The sequence below is a fragment of the Watersipora subatra genome, chromosome 5 (assembly GCF_963576615.1).
Source record: "Watersipora subatra chromosome 5, tzWatSuba1.1, whole genome shotgun sequence".
In the NCBI taxonomy this organism is placed as follows: domain Eukaryota; kingdom Metazoa; phylum Bryozoa; class Gymnolaemata; order Cheilostomatida; family Watersiporidae; genus Watersipora; species Watersipora subatra.
In genome coordinates this window covers 18279062-18301020 of record NC_088712.1, presented here as the reverse complement: position 1 = coordinate 18301020, position 21959 = coordinate 18279062, and the positions used below count along the sequence as shown (strand labels likewise).

At 33.7% G+C, this 21959-nt stretch overlaps 1 protein-coding gene across 3 annotated transcripts in view; it reads left to right on the top strand.

The window, feature by feature from the left end:
* LOC137396226 (serine-rich adhesin for platelets-like) overlaps window positions 1–21959 on the top strand; it is an 89017-nt gene that overhangs the window by 36967 nt on the left and 30091 nt on the right. Inside the window, exon 1 of one of the 3 annotated variants that reach the window (XM_068082409.1) lies at window positions 10666–10754. The exons of the other annotated variants lie outside the window; for them this stretch is intronic. The gene's annotated coding sequence lies outside the window, so the exon portion shown is untranslated. Of the gene's footprint in view, window positions 1–10665; window positions 10755–21959 lie in introns of those variants that run through there. 3 annotated transcript variants of the gene reach the window in all.

Below are 21959 nucleotides of genomic sequence, written 5' to 3'. Positions count from 1 at the left end.
ATTTCATTTTCTGACCTCTGATTTATATATGGCTTTATATCAGACTACAAGATAATTTCTCAATACCATTTTTTCCAACTCACTAAGGTTGTAATGTTAGGTCAAATGGGGTCAAAAAGAGGTGAGAATGTCTAGTAATCAAATATAGTTCTTGTGTGATTGATTGAAAAACATGAAGAGCTGATGAAGTGTGGCAACATCAGTAATTAGCTATCAATTTCCTAACACCATTAGCTTCTGGTGCATGTTCCGTCGACGTCACTTGTAGTAGCAAACTTTTCAATATAAATAGGTTTCTACCGACAACATTAGTACGTTAGTATGTACATTAGTAGATAGTAGACATTAGTATGTACATGAAACTCTTACTCAAAAGCTATGAAGTTTACCACTCAATTTCAAAGGATTTATAAATACCATACATGTGTCACTTTAATTAAAGCTAGTCTCGTGTGAACCAGCTAAAAAATTGGCAAAACCTAATGATCACAAAACTTAGTCTTTTTTTTCCATGAATGGTTACCATGAATGGTAAGCTATTCAAACTGTTTGTTGCTGTATTTGATATTGTATTTAAAAGCAGGAAAATATTCGTAATACGATAGACCTTATCAAAGCTATAGACTAATACTATAGCCATAGGATTGCTGTTAGATTTAAAATCAACTTATTACTCCTAGCATGTCTATCACTCAAGCTATAGTATGATACTCTACCTATGATTACTAGTATGTATATCATCTAAGATACAGCATGATACTCTACCTATGATTACTAGTATGTATATCATCTAAGGTATAGTATGGTACTTTACCTATGATTACTAGTGTGTATATCATCTAAGATACAGCATGATACTCTACCTATGATTACTAGTATGTATATCATCTAAGGTATAGTATGGTACTTTACCTATAATTACTAGTATGTATATCATCTAAGCTATAGAATGATACTCTACCTATGATTACTAGTATGTATATTATCTAAGCTATGGTATGATACTCTATCTATGATTACTAGTATGTATATCATCTAAGGTATAGTATGATACTCTACCTGTAATTACTAGTATGTATGTCATCTAAGCTATAGTATAATACTCTACCTATAATTACTAGTATGTATATCATCTAAGATATAACATGATACTCTACCTGTGATTGCTAGTATGTATATCATCTAAGCTATGGTATGATACTCTATCTATGATTACTAGTATGTATATCATCTAAGCTATAGTATGATACTCTACCTGTAATTACTAGTATGTATGTCATCTAAGCTATAGTATAATACTCTACCTATAATTACTAGTATGTATATCATCTAAGGTATAACATAATACTCTATCTGCGATTACTAGTATGTATATCATGTAAATCATAAAAACATACTTACCTAAGATTACTGGTATGTATATCATCTAAGCTATAGTATGATACTCTACCTATAATTACTAGTATGTATATCATCTAAGGTATAACATAATACTCTATCTATGATTACTAGTATGTATATCATGTAAATCATAATAACATACTTACCTAAGATTACTGGTATGTATATCATCTAAGCTATAGTATGATACTTTACCTATATAAGTAGTTATATATACTCTACCTGATACTTCACTTATGATTATTGGTATGTACATGTATATCGTCTAAGGTATTGTATAACACATTGAAGCTATAACATAATAAGCTACCGTATAACACATTATTCTGCAACTCACAAGTTAGAGAGCTGCTAGAAATTTTCTAAGCCCTTTTTAAATAATTTGTCACCAGAGGATGATGATGATGGAAACTTCCCAAACCAATTAACTGAAATGGGTTCGTGAATTGCTATTTCTAAATCAATGGTTATTAATTTTTATTTCATGATCAAAGGCATCTTTATTTCCATCGCCACAATGACCAAAGTGGGTCGAATGGTATCTTAATGACACGTCTGAGCATGAAGCTTGCGCGCCAGTTTATACAGGAAGAAACTGTATAAAAGCTTATACAGAAAAAATTTGCAAAGTTATATGAAGGGTTGTACATTTACTAAATTGTCAACCTTGATTCCAAGCTCCGCACTTTTTATGTGATGAGTTGTCTAAGTTCTGTCTTTTTAAAGTTTTGACATTTTTGCAACCCTAGCTGATCATAAAACTAATGATTGCTAAATAAGAAATATAACATAAGTTTATTTAGAGGCAATAAAGTGTTATATTTTATTGTGGTAAAGGTCAAACTACTTGCAGTAGGTAACATACAAAGCTGGTCTAATTCAACTCATCAGATACTAAGATGTATTAGTAGAAAGGTACAGAAATTATTTTTTTCAAGAATTGAAATTCATAAAATGAGTATATTTAACACTAAACTTGAAGGCAGGATGTCAGTTTTATATGTTTTACAAAAATAATTAGTTGACTAATCAGCTTTGAAAACATGATTACTTTGTTGTGTTTTTGTCATTCCAATCTTGCAGTGTAGCTTAAAAAATATAAAACTAAATAATTAAATTAAATTTTTAGATATTTTGTGCATCAAAACTACCAGAAGCTTAAAAAGCAAAAAATATTCTTTGGTAAGTTTGTTTCTTTCAGTACACTTTAAATCTATTTGCAAGGTTGGCGTGAGTTCTGGTGCCTTCCAGTTGCACTCATTATTGTAATATTTTCTTCACATGGTATAGTCTTGATAACAACATTCTATGATTGCCAGTAACAAAAATGAACTTAACAAAAGATTAAAATGTCTGAGAGATAATCAGGGTTGTCATTCTTCAACTGATCTACCAGACACGTCATTGTAGTAGAGTGGTGCACTAGCTGTTGAAACCACAGCAAACGTCTGACGCCATCGTATGCAACAAGGCTTTGATTATCGAATCGTCGGCAAAAAAGTACTTCAAAGATTTATGTGCCAGAACGACCAGAACAATTGCTTATGTAAATGTTATCGTTCTTTAAGCTGCTTTTTAAATTAATATGCTCTATGGTTAAAGTAGTAACACCTGACCCTGACATGTAACAATAATGCATTAAATATATTTTTATAATCTGGCCTATGATTTATTTTTATTCATAAATGCATTGTTTTTGGCAAAAGAGAAGTTTACATACTTCTTGCTGGTTTATTTGTTTCTGATGTGACGTGAAACATACTATATGCAAACTATTGTGTAGTAAATAAATAGAAACAATTGCAAAACATTTGAAACTTTTGAATAACAAAACTAAACATAGTTACTCAATCAAGCATACAATGGAATAATAAAGATTCATTTAAAGAGGCTATTGGTGTTTGGTGAAAAAAAATGTTCAAAAAGCTGTTCAAGAACAAACTTCATCACTCTAAAAAACAGCGAGGATTTGAGCAGAATTTAGACCAAAAAAGGTAATCTTGCATTCTCTATCAGGATAAGCATATGGGTCCGCATTTCAATCATTTAATACTCGCCATTGTAAAAGAGTTATAGTATTTTTACACTCAGTTGTATTAGACGGGGTTATAAGTGTTATAAGTGTTATTAGTGTTATAAGTGTTATAAGTGTTATGAGTGTTATGAGTGTTATGAGTGTTATGAGTGTTATGAGTGTTATGAGTGTTATGAGTGTTATGAGTATTATAAGTGTTATAAGTGTTATAAGTGTTATTAGTGTTATAAGTGTTAACTGTAGTTAGAGATTTTTGATAAATAATTGATGTTTTGTAGGCCACAATAACTAAGCACTTTTGGTATCACAAACCCGTTTCATTCATTTTCAGCTGTTTGTTCTAGTCATCATTTTGTCAGTACTATATCATAGACAGAAGAAAGTCTTTGTGGTGTATCTAACAGCAGTAAGCCTAAAGTGTAAAGCCTAAAGTGTGTTTGCTTTTGATTTACTTCTCAAAAAAGACTCTTTATTTCTGCAAGCTACATTGTGTACTTGAGTTGTCTGGTTTGCGCTAAATACTTACAACAAATCTTTACTATAAGAAGAGCCATCCGTCTAACTATCTGTTCGAAGTCATGCTAAGAGTGTTAGGAAAGAACAACCCATCACATGGAAATCAAACTCAGATAGTCAGAGTTAAAGGTGAGCGAGCTATCACTCGATCACCTTGCTGCACCATGTAATAGTTATGCACATAGTTGTTACACATGGTAATCGGTAACATTATGAACGGGACTGTAAACATATTTCTCTTTACTTCAATAAAAACTATGTCTATTCATCTGTCTGAAACCATGGTTGGAAGTTGAAAATAGATTGCTTTTAACAAGATTTGAACTTGTGATATTTGGCTTACCAGCCCAAAATCTTTACATTTGCGCTAATTGTCCACCTTTAAGGATGTCAGATTAGTTGTGCACATACTTATTCTCTGTGCTTTATTGGCACATTTGTTACGAGGGTACTAGTCTTAACTACAAAACGGGCTATCCGCCGTCTGTCCATCTGGGCGAAGTTGGGATTGTAAGTTGGAAAAAAGATTACTCATGAGATTTGAACACACGACCTTCAGTATGGTAGGCTTACACTCCACCAATTGACTGCCGTCTGGTATTCCAGAATCAGTGTTCATATGGTTATTAGATCTAAAAATCTCTCACGGCACACTAGACTGTCAGAGAACTAGTAATTGTTAATTTATGAAGTATTCAAATGTCTATCTGGTCAGTTCAGTGAAACAGGCTCGTGGCAAAAAACATCAACTTTTCAACAACTTAGTTGTCTAGCTTACCAACCAAAGATGGTAAATTGTCAAGACGCAGTAATCTGCAGTAACATGTCTATAGTCATGTTGAATAGCTATTCATTATCAAGCACCAAATCTGTTTTTTTGATTTTGATTCATGGCAGATTCAATCTTAAGCTACCTATTAAATAGCTTGATGTTTGTAGGTTAAAAGTAGGTTGAAGACAAGACAACTAGAAGCAGGTGCTTTTACCAGACTATGATCTCACTCAGCCACGCTATTACCAGTAAAATAATGTACCAATGCCTCGTTGAAAAACGAATTTCAAAGACATCTGTGGTTTTAAGTCTTACAGTCTATCGAGTTTTGATAGCTGTTGGTCCGAAATTTGTCTGCCACAAATGCCTTACATCAAATACACGATGGATCAATTTTCATATACTCTAGCTTTAGAATCATTGATTTTATGAGGTGCATTTAGATTAATCATCTGTAGGCACCTGAAGGATCATTCATTTGTGTTTAAGAAATTAAGCTATGTTTCAATTTTAGCAAGCAAACAACTCTGGCAAAAACTTACAGAGTGGAAAATGATTCTTATCTAACAGACTTTCTGTTCTGCTAACTGTTGCCCTTTTTTTCTTTTTTGTTTTATTATTGTTGTATGGTCTAATTTGAAAAACATTTTTATTTAAAATGAAATTATTGCCAATAAAGTAATATTTATATATATATATACTTTTGAAGACAAAAGCTTTTTATGTTATGCTATTATATATGAATATATACATACATATATATTTATGTATATATTGATATATACATTCACTGATATATGAATATATACATACATATATATGTATGTATATATTCATACATTCACTAATATATGAATATATATGTATGTGTATATTCATATATCAGTGAGTGTATGAATATATACATACATATGCATGTATATATTCATACACTCTCTGATATATGAATATACACATACATATATATTCATATATATCCATATATATTACTGATATTTATATATATATATATATATATATATATATATATATATATATATATATATATATATATATATATATATATATATATATATATATATATATATATATATATATATATTACGTACGCATCAGAAAAGCTTGACAGCTGCCAACTTTTCTGATCTGCGTATCCGCGTTTCTTCATCGATGCCATCAGCTCACTGTGCACATAGTCGACGATGAACGTCGAAAGGACATTCCGATGTAATGTGAGCAAGCCTTAAAAGAGTTTGTAGTCTGAAAATTGTGATGGTATGTCTGAGATATCTGAACATGTGTACTTATAATTGCCTGTGAAGAGTCTCAAATAAAATTTAGATTAAATTGTCTAGAGATGAGTGATCTAAAAACAATGACTTGTTTGTACTTGTCAGAGTTCTAACAACTGAGGATCAAGCAGAAGGTGACCATTTCTCAATCAATATATAATCACTGATTAAAGCTGCATTAGTATAATATTATTTAGCTGATTAAAAATATTGAAACAAGCCTATGAAGTCTAAAAACGCTTTTATGAAATTTTAAAGTTTTGATGATTTAGCCGCTTTTAATGAAATCTTTCCTTTTAAGCGTTTGAACCCTAGCTGTCTTTGTCAATATATGTCAGTATCCCTGGGCTATTTGGCCAATGATAGGAAATTTTGAAACTTTTTTAAATACGTGTATATCTAAATATGCTCATGATTCAATAATGTTTGGTAAAACATTGGTGGAAAAGTCCAGCAACACACAGCAAATCTCATCGAATGAAAAAATCTGTTTCACAGTTCTTCGGGTAGAAACCATAAAAATTCATATGATTTTAACAACTTTTAAAAGCCTTTACAGTAGCATCATATCCATCAAGTAGATGTTCACCATTTTATGACTGAAACTAGTCTGCAAAACTATGGTTAGTATTATATAATTGTTCATCTGCATCGCAATCATCAAGGACATAACAAAAAATGAGGCGTATCAACTTTTTATTTTAACGTAAAATTGTTGCTATAATAAGGGAAGTAGCTAATGACATTTGAAATGGATATCAATGGAAACAAACATTCTGATCCAATGCTCTGTGTAAGAATTAAATTGATCGGTTTGTGTGGTTACTTAGAAAAGCATTTGTAAGCAGAGTCATGTAGATGCCCGTATTCCAGCAGTTAGGGTTTCTGACACATCCTACACAATGCCGTAATACCAGCTGTCAGGGCTTAAAGGGTTAATAATCTAGCACTAGTAACAGCGGTTTGTGCCTCTTTTATCAGAGAAGAGAGCCTGGTGATGTCCATAATTATTTTACTTGTCATCATACAAAATTCAAACTCTTGACATTTGTCTTAGCAGTACAACAAGGTTAACAGTTAATAGTTAAGGCAAGGAACTAGTTAATGACTGTCAAGTACAATACTAGCAAAAATGGGATCTTCAGATAAACTTTTTTATCTAAGGGTACATCTTGAGGGTCTGCTATAAACTGTTTCCACTATTTCTATAAAGTATAATAAACTACAAAGATTGTGTACAAATATTTTGGTTTAGGTTGATTTATAATTTTATCACTAGCTGTAATCTGTTGGGTGGCAGATGAAAAGCTTTCAGAACTGGCTTTTCAGAAGCAAAGTTTGGACTAAACTTGCTGTATTACTATCGGTCAATATTAAACTAGGTTGTCTTCAGTCTGTTGCTGATTATTTCTGAATAAAAGACCATGATATGATAAATATTGAGTTATCTATTTAGTAAATACCTTGTTTAACCTAAAGCTTCTTAAATCAATTAATCGTTGCAAATAGCCTTTTTGATAAAGTCAATTTATAGTAGTTTTCTTATAAATAAAACCCTACTTACAGATTAATTTACGCAAAAGTTTCGCGGATTTTGTCTGAAAGTATTTACGTTGTTTTACTAATTGCACTTGCTGTTTGATGTTTTAAGCTGACTGGCTGCCAGGATGTTTCAAAATTAAAATTGACAAAACTCGATCTGGGTTAAAACACTCGGACAAAAATACATACGAAATAATGTTACTAGTTGTGCCGCGTGTGCCTGTCCCTCTCGCTATTGATATTGGCTATTGATTTTGGCTATTGATATTGGCTATTGCGTTCAAGTTGCAGCATTAAATGTCGTTATGCCGTCGTCTTTTGTGCAAGAATTCGAAAGTGCAACTGTAATCATTCAAATTGCACTTTTAATTGAATCTTGGTGTTTTAATCGCAATGAAGCTTTGTCAATTTTAATTTTGACACATCCTGAAAATCAGATCGCCCCAAACACCACAACGATCAGAGATGATAAAAAGTACTGATACTTTCTGATATAATCTAATAAAAAATTTGTATGTTCCAAAGTTTGTTCAAAGGTTTTTACTTACATATAAAGAAGAAAAATTATTACACGAATAATAATTTTCAAGAAATTGTTTTTCTTTTTTAAATTTGAAAGCCGAATGCATTGATTATAATTTACATATAATAGGTGTCACGCATTTGCATGCAAGTGCTAATCTTCTTTATATAGTGGGGTTTCCATATAATGGGTAGGTGCGCAATGATACTCTCTGACTTTGTAAACTATTTCTCAGTTTTTAAGCAAAGCTCTGTTTTGCAATAGGAAAAGTGGCATTCCTCTTGAGACAGAGAGCTTTCGCATTCAGACATGCTAACTTTTGCATTTGCGCTAAATGTACGTATTGATCTATTGATCTGTTGTGTATATCAACCGAGGTGCACTCAACCAGCTTTTTGTTTAAATTTAACAACAAAAATTTTCTTTTGACAACGTCATCAGACGATATTGATAATTGTCTATTAATGTCTATTGTCTATGTCTGTTGATAAATTCTATTTGACTAAAAGCACCTGACACAATTTCAAAGCAGTGATCTAGGCTATGGTCTTATTGACCAAACGAAAATTTGTCTTTTATCATGATATCATCGGCAAGCTCCGCCCATGTCTGCTATGATGTTTAGTAGGCGTCTGGGCGTTGATAATACCCTTCAAAGTTTTACTGATGCAATCACAAAACCTTCATAACTTTTTGAGATAGGCTCTATTTTTAACAACTAATTTCCATATGTTACGTTGAAAAGTTTAGACTGGATGTAGTCGATCAAAGACTACGTGTGATATCATTTACTAACAGCCAATCAAAAGTGTTCAACCAAAATTCAAACTTCCTTGAACTACTTACTAGCTAGCGGGTTATAAATATGGGGTCAATAAGTCATGAACTATTTTGTAAATTTAACAGAGAACTAGAAGTGACCTTTTAATTGCGAATAATTAAATGAACAGATAATCTCTATTTATGTATTTGCTGTGTGTGTTCTTGATTTCTTATGTGTAGGAGGCATGCGTAAGTTGGAACGCATACGGTAAGGTGGTTGGATGGCTTTCCATAAAAATTACAGTAATTTTTGCATCACAATAACTAAGTAATTTGATTGGCTAATTGGTATCCTTTTTTATATATAATTCTTATATGACATAATTTGGCAAACATTTTTGTTTGAAATGAAGTTATCATCAAAAAGGTAGTATAATATCTGGTAGAGGTTTTATGGACCATAAATAAATATACCTTTTGATGCAGAAGTGGCATTCATAGCCTCAAATCTTTGCAAATAGTTTGTTTAATGGGTACGATAAGCAATCTATATAACAAAATTATTTGATGAAAGTTAAAAATGGTTTTATAGGGTTCGCTCATAATTCATCTACCAATCAATAAACAATCACTTCCTTCTAATCTCCATCAAAAAGGATCTCCAAGTATATGGGTGTTTACATATATTTCATATAACATATAAAACTGGTCATCTTGTGCCTCTTTCAACAAAAGATATATTTGCACATTTAGCTCAAGGAAGCAGGTATTGGTAATTCAGAAGGGCCAGAGTTCTCAATTTTGCCATTTCTACTTATTAATGATTCATGAAAAATTCTACCAAAGATGGTCTTTCACTATTTTTTACGAAATTAAGAATTTTCTCCTCTTCCATTTACCATTTTGTGAAATGGCGGACAACTTTATCATAGCTAATCAAATTTATGCGAAAGTTGTTCTGCACTAACATCGTATTATAATAATATTATGAAAACAGTTTCAAATAGAGTTGAATTAGCAAGTCATGAATTTAATTAATTTAATTAATAAATTGTTATTTAGAATTAATTTAACTAATTCTCTATTAGTATAAATGTTTGTATTTCATGCTTTTAAATCATTGTATTAATAATTCAAGACTGGGGTATGTTTTGTGAAAAAAATTATAATTGCAGCTAATAAAGAACTTTTTTCTTTCATTTCGCTATATATAGCCTACCTGATGAAAGGTTTTTCTGAGTTTAGTTTTCTAACTAATTATCAGCTAAGAAGTCAAAGCTAGATAGTGACCTAAATATAGCAACCTACATGTACATAGAGCCCAGTCAAAATTACGAGCCACCAAAATTATGATTAGCATCATCTTCCGTCGCTGGCTCATGCTTCACCTTTAAAACACGTCAAGTATAGCTTATTTGTTGTCCTACGCGAGAAATTAATTGCTTTTCCGTGTTCCTAAATCCGCTTAAAGTATATTTAGGTGACATGCGAATGCTCGTACGAACTGCTGGGCACATGTCTCCTGCCACCTGTGGCCAGATTTTGAAATCCATAACTCTAGGAATGATGGTCATATGAGTCAACGTATTTCAATACTTGGTTTCCACGGCAACAGCTTCAAACATCAGCATAAATGTAGCGTGAGTTCTTAGTATCTATTGCATTTTCCTGTGTGATTGTTGGTTATCAGTCTTGCCTTGGTTCACCAGTGATGGACTTTAGTGATTAATGAAGTAAGCGATATTTCGCCATTGGGCGTGACTTGAGTAGCAATTTATCGGTCGATGTCGGACCTGTAACAGATTTCTTGGTTCCGCTGAGCGGAGAACATCTCATCTTTAGATTAGTTGTGGTAATTATGGATTATTCAGGGCACGTGCTGTTGTGACTGGCAGAGTCGTTGAGAATAAGGTAAGATACACAGGATCACAGTTTACCAAAGCTTTATGCCTATCACTAGATGCAATATTTCAGCTGCAGTGTTGTGTTCATAATGGATTGATGAGATCACAATTTGAAGTAGTGATTTGATAAACAACTTCATCATTGCTGATGGTAACATGTCAATATTTTTTAAGTTCATTTGGAGAACTGTGTAAGATACAAGGATTCACTGTTTTCCAAAGTTTTGAACTCTCACTAAATGCACAATTTCATCTGCTGTAACATTTTGATGATGAATTGTGGAGAATATATGTTGAAGTTGTGGTTTGGTAATAGCTTCATCCTCTCTGATTGCAACATTTTTGTTTCAAATTTTCGTAAGTTCATTGACTTTTGAATGAACATATGTATATACAAAACAAATCATTAAGTTCCCTACGGTTAATTGTCAACGCCAAAGCAAAACTCTATCTTGTATCAACTGAGGCCACCAAGTTGTGTTCTGCCCTGACTTGGGAAATGTTTTTAGCACAGGTTTACCATGACATCCCCGCAACAGGTACAGCTCTGTTGGTAGTTGTTTAAGATGTTCGCTCATTGTTCAGGCTTAGTTAGTTAGGTTTGTTAGCAATTAAATACAGTTTTCGAGGTGTTGAAAGTGGTGGAAAGCAGTAAATACTTTTATGCTATGAATATTGTATCCGTATACTGTAGCTATAAAATTCTAAAAGTTATATAAACATAAACCTTTAGTGGTAGTTCAAGTGGTTCATAAAAGATAGTTTTTTATGGATCTCGAATCGAGACAATCTGCATGGTAAAGCCACACTCTATCAAGTTTGCAAAGTGCCCACCTTCTAGAATAATCTTTACTATAATAAGAGCCGTGTTGCGTGACGTTTAAAAATTCTCATGTGAGGAAAGAATTACAAGAGCAAACTGAAAGTGCGTCCAGCGTTACGTGGCTGTGCAACTCTGGGTATTCATCTAGCAGGCCATATTTATCGATTATACAATGACAAAATTTTTTGTTTTAGATCGTTCCAAGAAACATTTGTGTTGCCAGATCAATGCAAAATTGAGCTGATTTGTTTATTAAAGTTTGTAGAAGTGAGAACAACTCATCTTATTTTATCTTCATAGCATTTGAAATCGTCGCACTGAATGAAACCGTCGCACTGAATGAAAAAATGATTTAGGCAGTAATTACAGGGCTTCATAAAAGATGGCTTTGTTAACTGAAGGCTTGTTCACACTACCGCCATATCTCGGTGTTGATGCCGCAATACTTCGGTGATCGTCGATGATAACAATGTTCATACTATCACAAACCCTTCCATGTCAACCATCAGCAAATACTTCATGACGTAGTGCTCCCATGTTTCTTTTTAAATTTTCGCGGAGAAACCTTTTTGTTTTTGCGTGTTTGAACCAAATACTAGTCTTACAGCACTTATCATAAACGGTTATAAATAGATCAGGTTATAAGTGACTGCAAATTACTATTGCCGAAATGGTTCACATTAAAGAGGTACTCGTTAGTGCTCGGTGAAATATTAGGCAAGTTTGACAGCTGCAAACTTTCCCAACATATCCGGGTCGCTTCGCTGATGCCATATTTTTACGGTTCACATAATCGACGATGTACTTCAAAAGAAAAATGCAATCATATGGCATTATAGGGTGAATCAGTCTTTATCTACAGTATCTACAGTAAAAGGTAAAAAGGCAGACCTACCTCAAGCAATGCCTGTTTCAATTGGAAATCTGAGAACTTTCGTTTCTCATGCGCCACAATCTCTCTGGTTAGAAAATTAAAAGTACATATTCACAATCTTTAACGATAATTGCTATCAATGAACGCTCATGGAATTTTGTCGTGTATCATTTTGCGTTGAAGATAAAAGAAATCCTTAACAGTAACTAAGTAACTGGTAAAGTTACTAACAACAACTTGACAAAATCACTGAAAGTAATTATCAATGGGTAACTTTGTTTAATTGCTTCATTGGAAGGCATCAGAGTTTAATAAAATCAAGATGATTGAAAACATTGGTATACCTGCTCAGTCTGCTCTGCAACAGTGCCTAAAATACTAGTTTTCTTACAAACTGTTTCATTCAGCCTCTCCTCCAAGGTCTGTTTATTAAGGAATAAATGTTATACAGATCAAGGTGTTGCTATAATGGGTGGACATTTGGATACACAGAGGCTTGAATACATATGCCCTGGTTTTTTATTATGACGCAATTCCAATTTAATTTATTCTGTAGGCATTCAAAAAATGTACATGTAGATAATGTAATATACTATGATCTTATACACTGTTTTTAAATTTGTTAGGCCTACTGTACTTTAGTGATCCTGACTTATATTGTATTCAAAAAAACTCTAAAGTACGTAAATAGGCAACTCATAATTGATATAGAAGGTTTGGAGTTAATTTTATGTGTTTCTGTTCAAGATGACTTGTTGACCCTGGTTCCTCTTTGCTTCCTGCTTATGAGGTAATGATGACCTTTTTTGTAGCCGGTCAAAACCATCGATAGTTTAAGCAGGCTGTAAATTGTTTCATATTTTCATCCGTTTTGACTAATGTTGGAGACAGAACTACCACTGTAGTGTCTGTACAATACAAGAGTCAGTACAACCGACAACGTGATTTACGAAGGAGATCCAACTTTGGTAGCCCGCCAAAATCTTTAGAGTCTATGACTTGCAAAGATGTTATCAAACCTAAAATCGAGTTTATCATCTCACGCGTTTACAGAGCATAAAAGTAGCTGGTCTTGCTATAAGTAGTGAGAGCTGTTATGAGAGCAAATCCATAAAGGAACAATGGTTCTTGATGATGGATGTAAAATTTTATGGATGCTATCCAAGCTTTTACTGGTGCTCAAATATAAAAGCATGACCAGGAAAATGAGTGGGACGAAAAATTAATCGCGGATCCTTGTTGTTCCCCGTTTATGCTTTATGATGTAAAAATGTTCATATTTTATCAAAGAGTCACTTTCGAGTACTGTACAATGAGCTCATGGTTTTTGACAGATTTTGGCAGTCAACTGCCAAGAAACTAATTGGCAATAGGATAGGCCTCTTTATATAGTTCTGCCTTAAAAATCAGTTCTTCATCTCAATCAAAAAATGTTTTTGTTGTACTGTACATTATAGCATATTCTATAAAGTTGTTTAATGTATTTTACTCAACTACTAAAAAACCTACATGTATTAGATTATTATACACAAACTTTTAAGCTAAGAAGCTATTTTAATCGTTTGTCGATATTTAGATACAATACTCTGATTTCCACAGAAGTATAATCTAGCTGTCAATTATTAAGGCCTGCCTAATAAATCACTAACATACTAGTTAGTCTCGCTGTAACTCTTGCTTCAACTGAAACAGCCGTGACCAAAGCTTCTTTTTTGTGAATCTGTACATGAGAATGAGTGTGAAATGAAACAAATCAGATTAAACTATTTTAAACAAGTCAGCAGAAAGTTATTTTTAGAAATTAATAGCAATGAGGCTTATAACATAAAGTATAGAAGACAGACAATTATAGACATTACAGTTTTTATTATTTGTATCAAGCTGAGCCTGTGTCCTGCTTTTGTTAAAAGTAACTTTAGCTTAGCTATAATTCTCAGGCGCTGCCAGGTGGTCTGCAAAGTAGCTAATAAATTTCCTAAAGCTATTTTTGGAAGCTGTGAACAATGAGGCGTGTACTATTTAATATGGAAGAAAGATACCCTTACAATTTTTGTATTTATTTTAAAGTGAGGCCACCTTCTGCTTTTACACCTTATCATTGAAAAAATCTCAATTTTCCAATGCTTCTCAGATGTTACAGGTAGTCTGCTAAGTAAACATTGAATGCTTGAATGGCAAGATTGTGTCAAACTTATAACATAAGACAGCAAACAATGCCAGCAAACTAGAATTGCAATAACTAGCATGGTCTATAACAACCGGTTAAAAAGACATTACAGTTTTCACATTAAAATGCTTTTATTGGTTGCATGAAGTAAAATAAATCAAAAGGCCGGCAGGTGAGCTGTTGACAGTATTGCCAAGATTTACAGTTGCAAGCGATGAAACAGTAAAAAGGAGACATACTTGATGTGATTGTTATGGCTCATATCTTTATACCGATCACTTCCACCTGGCAACTAAAAAATTTTCAAGATTAATAGTCCATAAAAATAGTTCTGGTAATAAAATATTTGCTCCTTGATTGCGTTTTTTGACTTCAGATGGTGGCAACTGATCTTTGTGTCCTTCTTCAAAGAAATAGGTTCTTGCTGACAGATATTTCTGTAGGACTTAAGCTGTCTGTACAAACTGGCAGAGGCATACAAGATAGGCTAAACACAAAGATTGTCAAAGTTACCAGAGAATATAAAAAACTTACTTTTAACCACTTTTGCCACAGGTTCCTAAAAAAAGGCATCTACATTCTTTTAGTTACCACTAGTGAGCTAGTGAGTCAACTGAATCATTTATCTAGTCCACCATCAAAAACAGATTTGAAAAGTATCTGAGCTTGCCAAAGGAGAGAGCTTGGTTTTGTAAGATAGCTTTTTTAATCATATCTAGTAGAGTTTTAATAATGAACTATATGGAGGTTGTTGTACTAGATAGCAGCATCTGGTAAAAAATTAATGAATTAATAGAGTGCCACAGAGAGCTTGCACACAGGATACTGGGTGTGGGCAGTTGGGTATAATTGAATAGCATTCCTTCTGTGTGACGTCCAAGTCATTGGCAAGCCACAAAACAGATTCAAAAAGGGTGGCTACTCTATTCAATGTTTTGCATGAATGGAAAAAGGCAACGCTGCAAGAACTAGTGTTCATAAAGAACTACAGTGTTTATAATGAACTCTCATGTTTGCAAATACTCCAGATCTGTTTAGCGCAGATGAAAATGCTGTTTTCAACGTGAAAAGCCTTGTCATTGCTTTTTTTCATAGAAGAGATTGGTCTTTCTTACACTCGTGGACCACCAGAAAATTAGTGTAACAAAAATGACATTTTGTATTAGGTATGAAACAGTTTTTTACCAATCATACATAAATATTTCTAAGCCGTCTAAATGTTTCTAGTAGCCGCTTAGCTCATTTGTAAAAAATAAGTCAGCACAAGGCACCACTTATTCAGCAAAATCTCTTATACTTTATATTAGAAAACTAAATATTGGTCTGAATGAAAAGACCACCCTGAATAGAAAAGTGGATCATGGCTCAAGACTAACAATTTCAGCTGATTTTAGCTTTGTTGGTGGTCAGTTCGAGCCTTCATAGAGCATTTGCAATGGTGTGCTCTGTTCCTCACTTACTGGAGAAGATTCAGTATGTTGCTTGGTGCTTACTATAACTAGTTTCCAGAGCTCAATACACATAGATGACACTAGTAGCATTTATATTGTTAGAAAGCAATATCTGTATACATTGAATCTAGATTTTCGGATAGGAATTGGCATTCTCCACAGCATGGTGATATATACATATAGATTAGGTTGCGATAGGGGCCATAGAGTAAGGGAGAAACCATTAAAGCGTTAATATGCATTATTCATATGACGATAATCTTGGGATGGAGCCATTGCCACAATCATTAATTTAACCATCCAAGGTGACAGCCGTCCAAGAATGTGCTGAAGATCGGCGCAAACGCTTCCATGCACTCTTCCAGCTAGAACAATCTTTTATATGTAGGACTACAAAGAGATAACTTTGTGATTCCCAAATTATTTACCACAGTTTGAGAAAACAGCTCTCAGTTTTGGTGAACAATGTATTGGTGCTGCACAAAAGGCTTGTTTACTGTGCATGCAAATGGCAATAAGTAAAAGCCTAACTACATCTTCAAGAATTGTCGCAAACTTACCAAAAGAGACTGGTGAAACTTTCAGAGTATCATCTGTATGTGTCTGTGTAGATTAAATCTCATCTGATAAGTCACCTTTTTTTACTACAAATCTGTTTTGCAGTGTCTCTCAAGTGTTTTGGTTCAAACAAAAATGCCTGAAAAGCGACGCCATGAAACAGTTTCATAGAGAAAAAAATCGACTTTTCAAATATGTTTCAGTCTAAACAATTACTCCACTTCTTACTGTTAGCATTGAGTTTTACTCTATATTATTTATGGTTAGTTGTCAAATTTTGTTTGGACACAAACATAGGAGAACTCATTATTTATAGTTATATGTATCCTTCTGAAGTATACTCAAACATATATGTTGTTGACTGGGTGTACAGATTGAGCAATCATTGAGCCCTTCTCACACCCATAAACTTTTAGCTATCTTTGACATCTGCTTTTAGCAATTAGTGATTGACAGGGTAGTCACTTGATCAATTACAGAATGACTCGCAAATAAATCTGATAGCATTGTTTTAGTATTTACTGAAAACATTTGTGATTAAAAGAATTCTATTGGAATGCTCACTACATTTTACTTTAAGGCAGAATTGGAGAGATCTGTTTGAATAGCAAACGGTACATGTATATTTGCTGTCATGGTTGTTATGGTTATCACAAAGAATGCTCAAAATGCTGCAGCACTTGGAGCATTTTAGAGGAAAAGCTAGAGGAATTAGACTTATAATCAGTTTTTTGTGTGAATACCTTGTCCCAAATTACATCTGTAGAGTTACACCAGATAATATTTGTCTTTGAGCTCCCATACATTAGTTTTTGTTAAAAGTTCTGGCTTCTCAACTGTTGCTTTCTTTGCATTATTAAGAATCACTTTTGGCACGTTGACAGTTGGCAGACAGTGTGGGCCTGCAGGTGGTTAAAATCTTACACAACTGGTGAATGTACATGTTAAGTTTGTGGGTTGGTTATTAACGTCTCAGCGATTACTCACCTTCTCTTCAGTGCCAGTCATGTTAGACCACATGACAAAATATGAAGCTCGCCCTAACTTGGACTGTTTTTTACTAATAAAATCAATTGTTCACACCCAGTATCATGCGTGCTAGCTCTCTACAGCATTCTATTAGTTCGTCGCTAGCTAATATCTTGTATTACAGCCATCTCAATAGATTTCATTACAAGCTGATCAAATGACTACAGCTATTGTGTCAGACACTTTCGGAACTATGGTAACATTTCATAAAAAATTAGTTGTTTTGAATATTGTGATTTAAGTTGAAGTGTGTATCATAGAGCTTGTTAGACTATTTATATGAATTGATATCTTCTATGCCTACCAGTCACAGCTGTTTCTGGCGTAATCGTGGTTTTGATTTTAAAACAAGTGTTGAAACTTTCCAAGAAACCTTTTCCTTAATCACTTTGACAATCACTTTTCCAAAAATTGTTCCTTAAGTAGCTGAAGACTTAGTTTTTTTGCAAACTTTGACTTCTCACGGATTATTTTCACTTCTTTCAAACTACTTCAACTTTATTGTCACATCGTGTCTTGCACTGGACACTAGTAATCTCATATTATTGATTTGTTTTGATAATAGAATAATAATAGCTTGATGTGGTTTTTACGCCGTAGATCCCTCATTGTGTTTACAGTTCACTTAACATACTAATGGATGTTTTCTACAAGTAAAGCATTTTGAATGCTATGAAGATTGTCTAGTGTAAATGGTTAATGTGAGCGATTTATCGACATATCCAAAAATTGGTGATTGTGTCGCAATGAATAATTAGAGTGATGCAACCTCTCTTGCTCATCGTGTATCTACACAAATAATTTGAAATCTTTACTAGAGAATCTTCACTGCATGCTCCTTTACTAGCTGGGTGTAATCGCATGCAATCTGCTAACATTTTGACATAAAACCTTTAGTTTTTTCTGGTTCAAAAGTCTTTTTTTTCAAATGCCATCTTGTGAGTGACTTGTCACTATCATCAGGGTAAACAAACTTTTTTTGTGCTTTTCAAAAAACCTTATATAGCTGGTATTAGAAACTTTATGGAATCATTATTTAGAAGCTAGTCAAGCTTTAGATGTTATAACAGATATGGGATATAAATCTTGGATTATCCTAGTTAAAGCATTACAGATTGTGTGGGGCCGTGGCTGGGAGTAGCTATAGATCCTTAAGTTCTTCAACATTACTTTTTTGCTATCTTATCTCCTAGATTTCTCACTTATGTGTCTCTTATTTCTGGTTTCCTTGCTCGTCATTTGTAACTTACGGTTCAGTAGTTTAGAGGGAGCATCATGTCTTAGACGGCAAGACATTGTAGTTTAGAGGGAGCATCATGTCTTAGTAGTTTAGAGTAGCATCATGTCCAGTAGTTTAGAGGGAGCATCATGTCTTAGTAGTTTAGAGTAGCATCATGTCCAGTAGTTTAGAGGGAGCATCATGTCTTAGACGACAAGACATTGTGCACAGCGACCACTGGAAGCTTTCAGTTGTGAAAGTCAAAAGAGTAAAGTCACAGTTAAAGATTAACTGGCATAAGATTTTAGTGAATTAAATCAGAAATTGTAGGATGGTTTCTGATATTTGATGTGATCTGATTGTCAGGATGCTTCAAGATTGAAGTCCATAAAATTTGATTGCTATTACTACGATCAGGTATGTGATTGTTAAGAAACTGACTGGATAGAAAAGTGTAACTCTGCAACTTGAACACATTTATATCTGATACCATCTATTCCAATGATAACAACTAGTGACAGTATTTCGCATACCTTCTGAGCATTTTAATCGAGGTTAAGTTAATCATTTTATTGGTTTTAATGTTTGAGGTGATCTTGATTCAATCAAATCATCTCAAACATCAAAAACAATCTCAAATGATAGGAAAATACTGATACTTTTTAATAAAAATGTACTAAAACTTTCTGTAAGCTCATTTTTAATTATTAGCAGTCCAAATATATAAACTGACAATCCGTTGCTAGTTAGTTTATGTAACTACTAAACATATGTTTATAGTACCGTGACCACACAATTGGTCCTTTAACGTGTCTCAGCAATCTACTTTTCCTTATAGTTCAGTTGCTTACTGAATTATTCATTCCATGTCGGTTTGGTGCATTCTTATCTGAATAGGGTAGAATATGTTCTTCTCGCTTTGCACAACTGTGACAGCTTGGGTGAGAATATCAATCATCACGACATTACATACTTTAGTCCTTCTGCTAAAGATGAGTTTGTTAGTTTATATTAGACTTGGTAAAGTGGTCAGGGAATAAAAAAGGTTCAGCTAGTGTAACAATTGTACTGTTGCTGCTTACTGATCACTGCTGGTGCGCTGGCAGCTTAACATCCCGTGAGAAGTCGTCATATGTAATAACTATGTGCACAAATATTCATAGATGTGGGAAGGTTGAATGGTGCACGTGGTAGCGGGCTTGGCTGAGAATCTGAATATTCCTGTTTGATTTTTGTGCAGCGTAATCTTGTCTTTTAATTTTCTTAGCTTTGGCTCTTCAATGGACACGGGCGGATCTTACTATAGTAAATATGATAGTAAAGATTATATGACAATAAGAAGTTTATTAATGTGTATGAAGCAGGTGGCTCTTTAAACTAACCTATTCTGTTCGTCAGTGAGAGTTTGAAAATGGAATGATTTTTTTACTAATCGGTTTGATCAGTTTTAATTCTGTTTTGCATTAACATAAACAAGTATCATGCTCCTAAAGTATAAAGCGCAAACACATTTTCGATAAAAGTGGTTGTTCTCCAAAACCTTTTTGCTCAGACAAGCGTGTACCCGGGCGATGCTCGTTGATCTCTTTCATTTGCAATCAGGCAGCCTGCGCTGCAGATGGGTGATTGAGAGGCTGGTTCTCAGGAATCAGCCAAGGTTTCGAAAGCAAACACTTTGATGACTTAGTGGAAAAACACCGATTATATGTGTAGGGATTTAGAGAGAATCGGGCAAAAAAATGGAGTATGGATAGCACTTGCGCAGAAAAGCAGTCACACACACGCAATGAGAAAGTGAGATCTATCAATATAAATGTAGGCCTACTTATGCCAAGTTTTTGCAACAGCTTCTATTGCGCCTATACCTCAATCGGTCAAACTTCTCTTCATTTGGCAGTAAATCTTTAGATTAAAGCAAATCCTAATAACTCATATATCTCAATTGAGAAGAGTGGTTAAAATACAATGGCTCATTTTTAATACCGTAACAGCTAACCAATACAAACAGCCAGCTTAAAAGAAAACTATCAGTTGATTGATTTGGAAAAAATGCTTTTCATCTCAACAGACGGTCATCAGAGAATTTCAGTACCAAAAAAGCAAAGAGCTGGTGGCTAGACAAACTCATTTTTTTTTCCAAACCATCTGACACAATATTCCAATGAAGTCACCCCTAAATCCTTAGTTTTTTCAATTTTTTTCAAACATTTTCTTTTAGTTTTCCATATGTTGTTTGACAACTGCTGTTACACTTGTAAAATACACAGTAAGAATGTTACATCAAGAGCAGGCATAATCAACACCAGTGAGGTTGTGATATACACAACACCGTAAACAAAATCAACATTTGTTATTGGTCAGTGCAGCCATAAAAGTAGCTGATCATTGAAACCCTAACATGCTGGCCCGTGTAGATCTCTTCAAATTCTGCTTCCTATGCTTGCTAATGCTAAAGCATTCCTTGCAGTGATGAAAGGAAATAGTCTGTCTCATTTGGTCTTCCTCCAACTAAACTATGTCCTTAAAAGGTATAAGTTTATGAGCTTCAGCTATTCTCATGGCTATAGCAGCCAAATCGGTCCATTTTTTAACCAGTTCCTGGCTCGTTTTTACATAAACAGATCAATCCATTTAATATGACGTTTTTTGTGTGGAAACTTCAATTTTTGCTTTCTCTGTTCATGATTCACTGAAATGCCTAAGGTCTAAGTTTTATCTCAAGCAAAAAATAGCAAATGTGCGTAGCTCTATAACACTTCAAGACATGCTATTGAGGATGATGCAAAGATGCCTACACGTATATACCGGTAGCATACGCAATTAAATAGTGATGTTAATGGCTATAGCTACTAAAATCATCACCACAGCAATAGAGATGTCACGGAATCGGTACCTTGTGCATTAAACAGTAACAACCATTGCCTGAGTACTCTAGAATGTTCTAAAACAAAAAGATGGTCCGGCGATCAATGGTTTGTTTCTCATAACTAAAGTTAACGTTCTTTTGCTTCAAGAAAACTCAGAAAGTATCATGTATAAATACATGTAGCTCGCTGAAATAGATGCATCCGAGATTAAATGATCAGTACAT